Below are 8,769 nucleotides of genomic sequence, written 5' to 3' on the forward strand. Positions count from 1 at the left end.
GGCACAAAGGCGATGATGAGGGCTGAGGCCAAGAGCAGGTGTGGGAGAATGGATGAGGGGTATTGGGAGGGTGCAAAACAAGAGAGGCAGTGGCGGTGAAGGTGTGGGGGAGGTCGCTTGGATTGAAGGTGGACCTATGGATGAAATTGGTCGAGCAGAAAAGTCCCCCCCAGAGACCGGGGGGGGGGGGGGAGAAATTGCCAATCTAGACAGAGGAATAAAAGAAGTGAAAAGTGGAAGTGGAGGGAGGGATTTAGAGATTGGTATTCGTGCTGGGCTCTGACAGACAGAGCCAGAGAACAGAACAAAACCTAGCTATTCCGTCTCCAGCCTGCTCTTGTTCAGCATTTAGAGGACTGCATTAGAAAACACAGGAGGAGTTTAATGGGCCAAAACACATCCCTAAATGCATTGAAGAGATATTTGTCTTGAGTAAAAAGGGCTGAAGTAAGTTGGTTTGGTTCCAAAATGTGGCCGACACCAACTTAAAAAAAGAATTCACAAAATAAAGACAGAATTGAAAAACAGCATCTAATGAAGGACATTGTTTAGTAAAAACTTTGGTAGACAGAATTACATTCTAGATGGATTTTCTTTTGTCATAAATGTTTAATAATGATCATAACGTAATGTCTTTTTGTCTGTGAAGGATGTAAAGCACTTTGGAAATGATGTCTTGCCTGTTGATGCTGCTCCTGTTCAATACCGTTTGTTTAGTTTGCGAAACAAATTCCTGGGAAATGATCAGATGGAATAAGAAGAGAAGCCCGTCATTAGCCATCGGTACCCTCTGTATCCCAGAGTCTCAGATTCAAGTACAGCCTGCATACTTTCACACTTGGCTTAAAAGGCCTTTCCACAGCCATTGAATGACTATTGTGCACTATATTAATTATAGTCTTCGAAAATGATTAAGGTTTCCTACAGTGTAACTCAAATCAGGTCTCTCAGTGGGACATGGATGATGCTGCTCAGCTTGCCCCCACAGTGGATGCCAGAATGTATGGGTGGGATGTGTGCGGCGTGTGGTACATGGCGGGGCGGGTAAAAGGTTAACGTGAATATTGATATTAAAGCGGCGCTGCTTCATCATGTCTGTGTCAGCGAGTGAAACGCTCCTTAAAGGTCATCCCTGTTCTCCTCTCTCTCCCTACAGAGTTCCATTCACTCGCTGTCAGGCCGCGGCTACTCGGTAAGTGGCATTTTCATGCTTCATAGCCTTACGGCAGAATTACAATCTCCAACGACCCGCTTTATGGCCCCAGCGCTCGACATTTTAATTATGTTAAATAGAGTAATGAGAAATCATGATATTAGGAACATTAATTCTGGCTGACTGACTGATTAAATTGCGGGAAGGTGTCCTGTGCTACCTTGGCGAAAAGAGCCTCGTTTTATTGGCATCGATCAGCATTCACCGGTGCTGCAATTTGGCTGTCACAGTTTTATGTCTTCCTCCAGTGTCTGTCAATGGAGGATTCTTTTGCTCCCTTATAATGAAAATATGCCTAAAAGGCTCCCGTATCTATGCAATCAATACAATGTCTCACCGCCACAGAAATGCACGTACATGTACACCTTCAGGATGCATAGCAGTTAAACGCGTCTTGTGATTTGTTGGAAACGACTGACTGTACATTAATATGAGTCAGTGAGATGGTTTCCGTCATAGACCATGTGTTGTTCAAGGTAAATGTGCCCAAGAGAAATACTTAGTGATTCCTTGGAAAACCGTCAACCCAACCTTTTCAAACGTAGACTAGCTCACAAATTGTCAGAATAGGACTATTTTTATCCCTTGAAAGCATCTGTTGCCTTGCCCCGGTGCCTTTTCCAACAGTTCATTTGTGCTCTTCCCCGCCCATTGTTTCAGTGATGGGCCCAGTCTCTGGGTAATAGAGACAGCAGTCGTCCTTTATGTCCTTTGCTTAAAGGGGAACTAATAAAAGGAACATTCTTTAAAGCGTGCTACTTTTAGCTGATGAGTGGCATATGGCAGTTCTTATTGCAGCTTGGAAGCAATCATCCCGACAAACAAAACAACTATAAATGGTTTGTCATCATTAATCTGCCTCAAAGGACTGCAGTTAAAGCGCTGAACAAAGCTTAACTTCAAAAGACCTTGATCTCTGCGCAATCTTTTGTTTTATTTATTTTTTATTTTGTTTTAATAGAACATGTCACATTCCTATTCCCCGGCGGATGCATACTCACAGATGGATGAAAACAAATAAGACCTTCCAAAAAAGCTCACGGAGCCCTTTGGCTCAAGCTGTCAGTTCGAGTCGGCAGGGAACGTTATCTGAGAGAAAGAAGGGGAGGAGTCGGAGTGAGTGGGCAGAAATGGAGGGGGAGGAGGCTTGGTGGTGGTGGTGTGAGGTCATTGGCATTTGGCATTGTGCAAGAAAAAGAAAGTCCAGTTACAAGGGCAGGAAGTTTTACGTTGTCTGGCTCCGCTCCCTGGCTATCCGGTGGTGCTATCTGCAGCATTCTTAGCCTCTGGGTACCTCCTGGGTGCTGAACTCTGACTCTCAATCTGCTCTGCTGCCGGGCCCGCTTGATTTCTGGGGTCTCCTTATCTGTAAGTGCTTCAGGCTTTACAGTATGATTGTTTCGAAGGGGGGGGCATGGGGTGTTGGGTCAGGGGGCTCTAGGGATCTGCCATGCAGAGGCTGAGTGGGTACGGGAGGAGGAGGAGGGGGAGGAGAAGGCCAGGGTCTGCATGGAGCGGAATGGCTGGAGGAAGAGAGAGGCTCTGTATGTGGGTGGGGGGCTGTTAGTGAGGCGGGGAGGGGGTGTGTGAGGGTCAACGAGGCGTAGGCAGCGCCACCGGCCAACAATAGCATGGACAGGGCTATCTCCTGGTTGGCCTCTGGCACTGATCGCCATCAACTGCTCTGCCTCTCCACAAACTCTACAAAAAAATCCCGCTGGTAGATGTGACGGTTATCTGTCACAAGGCACTAGGAGGTAAAAAAGGCAATCTCTCCTGACAGTTTGTTTTCCACTTCTATGGGAGATAACGCCTCTTGTTGTGTGTGCTTCCATATGTCACCCTTCTTGGGTTGCCTGCCAGCCTTTAATGGCCTCATTTGAATGGTTTGCTCAGGAATGTAAAGGCAGTCCCCGGGCTTTAGTTCCAGACTCATGAAAAAGGGAAATTGGAAGTCACTAGGGTGTTTTCAACACAGGAAATACCTTTATCCTGTGTTAAATTGATTTGGCACACAATCTGCAGAAATATGACATGTCTCCTTGTCAGTATGTTGTACTTCACTACTTTCTTTGTCTGTCTAGAAAACTGAACAAAGAGCGAAGAAATATTTCATCACTATGTCGCAGTTGCTAATTGAATCCAAATTTCCAAGTATTTATAGTGCTTCCAAGTTGTATCTAGTGGATTGCAGACACTATGGTGCAATGCAGTGTTAAAATGAAGCTGCTTATGGCTGATGATTTCAATACGTTCATAATTTGAGGATTTAAGTGAATGCAGAAAATTACATGGATGTTTTATTTTTCAAGTGTTCTAAAATATAGTGGCCATTGAGTTTTCGTCCTTGCTTAGGCACAGACCACGGAACAGTCTTAACTCTCCCTTTATAGTACATACAGTAATAGCAACCTAGTTAAAGTGTTAAGATATTTGTAACTTTTCCTGTGCCTCACTTTTTACTGACTAATAAAGGCAAAATGCCCAAAAAACAATTTAAAAAACCGAAATAATTAAGTCTATTAGACAACTGGTGTGATGTTCAATTCCACAATATACTGTATATATGATGAGTGACGTATTGACGTGTTGACTTTATTGCCATTACAACAAACATTGCACCGTGCTTGCCTTGGCTAGCTTATGTGTATACTGCAGGACAGACGGGACAACAAAGATCTGTCTCAACAAAGAGATTGTACTTGTTATGGTTAAGACAAACCTCCTTAAGTTACACATTCATACAAACATATGTGTTTATCCAGGTGATGACATTGCTAGACTTAACCCCCACCCTTCCCCCCCCTCAACTGTCATCTCCCATTTAGTGGTGAGGGACCGCTGAGTCCAGCGGCGATATGTAGCAGCAGGATTGAGACTCGCTATCTCGCTCTCTGTGGAAGACTGGATATGGAATTGTTTATCAGGCCGAGTCTCTCCTGTCTGCTTTGTGCAAGCTTCATTATAGCCTCGGCTATGTTTGGGAGACAATATCTGGGCCCTGTTTCCTGCGCTGCTACCTGTTTGTTGTTCCACTGGAGATTGGCCTGGGCTCTGGCGATTTATCATCCTCTCTCAGGGGCTCCTTGATAAAGAACCCAACATCCCTCTCTGCGCCTGGGAGATAGAGGCTGCAAGAGACGGGGAAAATGTCAAAGAATCTCACTGCAACTATCTGCCCATCCTGTCGCTACCCCTGGGCTGGATATATACTGTATAGGGGAGGAGGTATTTTAGCTAAGTGAAAAAGACAACACACCTCCCTTTCCTTTCAGATGAAGTGATTGAACTTCAGTCCCCCCCCCCATCTTTTATAACCACCCAAGGCCAAGCTACGGCTCATGTTTTCACGCACGATAAAAGCATCGAGCTTTGTCTGACAGTATAATCTGACTCGTCTGTTTTGGGAGGGTTTATCTCTGCGATGTCAGGGAGTGAAACCTTAGCCCGAGTGTTTGGGTTGAGGGAGAGTGCTCGGAGCTCTCAGACACACCCATTCTTCATTCCCCCTGCTCGGGTTGTCATAATCATATTTAACGCTAAATGAGTCTGTAGTCTAAACAGAGCAGTCTCGGAGTCATTTGTGCATTCTTAAACATCCTCGTTTTAATTGATTTGGCATTCACGACCTCCACACTGTGGCAAACACGCTTCCCTGTCTGAGTGACGAGGCTTTTTACAAGATCTTTATCGAATACAAGGATTATGTCACTTAATTATAATGGAAGCCATTAAAGCTTCACGCTATATTAAGCAAAACGACACAGATTCACTGGATTAAATGCTAAACTGCAGCAATTGAAAGGAAATTGAGTGTAAATTATATCTTGGATTTTTTTCAGCAAGGTCTTTTTGGTCACTGCGCCATTATCGGCATACAGAGCGACAACAAAAAGGCAATGCTGCTTCCCACACAGTATATGAAATGTCTTAACTGCGTCTTTGTGAGCACCTCTCTGTCTCTCTCGCTCTGCTTACTTTTTAGCGGGGTGTGCAGGTGTCTCTATACCACCGGCTCTGCACATGGTGAAAATTAGTGAAGGAAACCAAGAACCCAGCAGGAGTGGGCCGGGGCCCTGACATTGTCCTGGCCTTGGGGTGGGGCTCTGCCTGTCAGGGGCCTCTCTATGAGGGCCGTCCGCCTTGAAAAACCTATTTGTTTATCCCCATGTGCGGTCCGGCTTCAGATCCCGGACCCTGCTGCTCTCTGCGCACTAGGGACCTGGGCTGTTGCCGCTAGCAACAGATAAAAAATTGCTGTTAACCACAGCGGGGCCCACAACACATCAATCAACAGTTCTGCAGATAAAGGCTGCAGGCTTCAGGGGGCCCCGGCTGAATGGCACGGTTGAAAATCCTTTTCCAGTGGCTGAGCACACACAGCTCTGATGGTGGAGGCCGGCTATCATTCAGAGTTGAGGAGGGGAACTTCATTTTCAGCAAAGCAGCTCAGGTTTTGTTCTAATGGAGATGCATTAGAATGGCAACCAACACAAAGGGGGCTCTGGGAGAGGTCATTTGAATAAACAGGCGACACTGTGAATAAGTGTTGACCGGGCCTCAGAAAATAAAAACGGCCCCGGCATAGTTCAGCTGTTCCAAATGAACTCTTAATTGCTTTTGCCACTTGGCTTTGCTCTTAAGGCTGCTTAAAAGCTGGGACGTTCAGCTTCATCGCATTCCACGTAGTCCGTTCGTTAGGACTGATGTGAGATCACCGATAGGAAGAGGCTAGAAGCTGTACTTCCAAGGCGCAGAATGGCATTAGAGGTGACGTCAATGGCTCATTCTAACCTTTTTTTTAATCTTATTCCACCACCCTGAAAGCACATTTATGGGGATGACTTTGATGCCTGGTAATGAAAAAGAACAATACTGATCTGTTCTCATATCAAATCCAGTTAATGTATTCCCAGACGAAGCGCTATGCTATCACCCATGTTGGAGTTGGTCCAAATGAAACACCGGCTCTCGTGAGTAAAAGCATTAGTTTTATCCCCTGAAGCCGAGCCTTGATTATCATCACTCTTGCATAGTTTGTCCTGGATGCACTGTCCCCTAACTCACATTTGCCCCACTTTAAACAAATAGCCCTATAATGTAACAATCTAACTATTCTCCGAGGATTTGTTTACTGCAGGCTTTCTCCCCATTAAGTTTCACGGACACTGTAGACAAATAAAGTGGTAATTCCACTTTATCATATGTTACATATACCACAATCAAGCAACAATTACATGCTCCTTCCATTTGTAAGAGCTCCCAATGCCGACGTGGATGTTTTAATGAGGGCTGTAATGAACGCTCAGGGTGTTTGGCAAGTCTCCGAGATGTTGCCGGGGCTTTTATGGCTCCCCATTATAACGTACAATTTGCATCAGCAAATTACAATGCTCCATATCATTATCCTGCACCAAGGCCCGATCATAAATTAGAGCTCCAATTACAAACATCTATCTGGGAACGGGGAATGAATATGATGGCAGCCCACCATAAGCAGGCAGGGGGGGGGGGACAGAAAGCCTCCTGTGGACTGTGGGATGAGACAGACGTCCATAGAGGTGTGATATTCTCATAAACCCACCGCATGGGGAATTGATGCTTCCAAAAGAAATGGACTGTTTTTTGGTAAGAACGTCTGCTAGTTCTGTTTTGGCTGTTCCATATGTTCCATATTTCACGGCGCTCTGCACATTGAACTTTTTGGTGTTTTAATCGTCTTCCTTCTGCTAAGCACAACACCCACTGACTTTGGTGACTTGGCTGCTTATTAACACTCCTCATTTAAAGCTATGTAAGCCTGTCCATTCAGCTGTGTCTCAATTCAGACCCAGCTACGTCTCTGTCTCACTCTCTCTCCCGTTCTCATTCTACTTGATTATACACTGGAGGGAACATAATAAATCATAGAGATTGATCATGCTGCAACTTATTAATTCAACGCCACAAGTGTAATATTAGTCTATGTCATTTAAAGAAGCAGACATTGCAGCATTGCCAATGTCCCCCGAGGAATATAGAGGAATCCATTTAAGTTTGGGCAGAACCTAATGAGAAAAATAACGTACTTTGCGAGACTTTTCATATCCCAAGACTCATCATGGTTTGCTCTTCACTTGTGCTTCTTCATAACACACCTCGCTTACTGATATGGAGATTCAGTGCCCGCTTCTCTCCTGCGCGCTAACAGTTGTTGGAAGGAAAACAAATAGCAGTGTTGCCTGTGATGGCTGTGTTGCCTGTAATCCGCGACCTGTGACCGAATCTCGAATGGAGTGGTGGAACAAAAGGCGTACGTCAACGGAACGCTTCAGGCACCGAGCAGAAACCAGCTACCGATGAGACAAAAGGCCTGCGGGTCTCCCGCAAACCCACAAGAGCTCCCCGACGCTGCACAAACAAAGCCTGAAATTAAGAAGAGCCAGAGGCAGGCCCATTTCTAGAGCAAAGCTAAAGTGTTCTTTTTTTCATGGCCTCTGTGGATTTCCAGTATTGGATTGTAATGGGGCAGGATGCGAATCAGCACTTTGCCATTTTCAGTCACAGATTTTGAGGAAGCGGGTTTTCTCGTCCTCTTTTTTTCCCCTCTTCTCTTTTACGCCTCTCTCAACAGTCACACCTCCTACCACACTTCCCGAGCAAATTGTAAAGGTACTACACCCGCCCTTGTAGCCTTTGTCAGATGATGTTTAATTCATATTTTGTTTTGCATTTTAACCTTGCTTATGTGTACGATCAAACGCAGCCAACTGTGCTTTTTGGCTGCAAAGCCAGAGCATAGGGGATGACTGCAAGCCCTTGTTTGAGTTTGAGAGGTCATGAGATGAAGAGATTTTCTTCCATATTCACAGACACCCCCTGGCAATTATTCCTGCTATCTTCAATGTTTCTATGAATCTATTAGGGTTAAACCTCCCACCCGCCTCTCTACATGTAATTCTACCCCACCTGAGTACCTTTCCCAAAACCTGTACAAAAAAGTTTTACTAAGTAGGTCATGTTCTGCCACTCGTCTTCTAATCACTCAACGAAAAGAACACAATTTCTCTCCATCAGAGCCCATGAGCCTTGCTCCTGGGATTTCTGTGAGCAACATACACTCATTTGATTTTCTGGCATGTGTTGTCTCCTTTTCCTTTTGCTCTACACCCGTCTTTTGACTTTCCTTACCGATTATCTGACAGCACACAAGCAACACCTACCCTGCCTCCAACTTCACTAGACACACACATATGCACACAACCCCCTGCTCCTCCCCCCTAAGTCTCTCTCTCTCTCTCACTGTCTCTCTCAGTGGAGAAGGTGTCTGACAGTAACAGCAGGTAAGGGATAAGATTACAGGAGAAACAGGGGCAATTATACCTCCAGCTGATGCTGGTGTGTTTATGAGGAGAGTAACTGTTAATGACAGTGTTGTGGTTTCTCCAGAGGCTGGAGTACAGCTTAGGGAAACCTGCTGTTTTTTGTCAACCTAGCTTCCTGCTATGTTGTAGATGAGTTTTTTTTGATTTTTGGTCTTTCACTCTCTCTCATGCCTCCATTTGGGCTGCCGTGCC

The 8,769-nt window shown here is 45.2% G+C and overlaps 1 protein-coding gene across 3 annotated transcripts in view; it reads left to right on the top strand.

The window, feature by feature from the left end:
• Positions 1 to 1,160: 1,160 nt before the first annotated feature.
• The window catches only part of LOC116384620 (autism susceptibility gene 2 protein-like), a 143,050-nt gene continuing 135,441 nt past the window's right edge, over positions 1,161 to 8,769 (top strand). Inside the window, exon 1 of one of the 3 annotated variants that reach the window (XM_031849456.1) lies at positions 1,161 to 1,192. The gene's annotated coding sequence lies outside the window, so the exon portion shown is untranslated. The remainder of the gene's footprint in view (positions 1,193 to 8,769) is intronic. The other 2 variants (XM_031849457.1, XM_031849460.1) reach the window with 2 other exon arrangements.

Source organism: Anarrhichthys ocellatus, unplaced genomic scaffold (genome assembly GCF_004355925.1).
Source record: "Anarrhichthys ocellatus isolate YVR2014 unplaced genomic scaffold, GSC_Weel_1.0 scaffold9, whole genome shotgun sequence".
Taxonomy (NCBI): Eukaryota; Metazoa; Chordata; class Actinopteri; order Perciformes; family Anarhichadidae; genus Anarrhichthys; species Anarrhichthys ocellatus.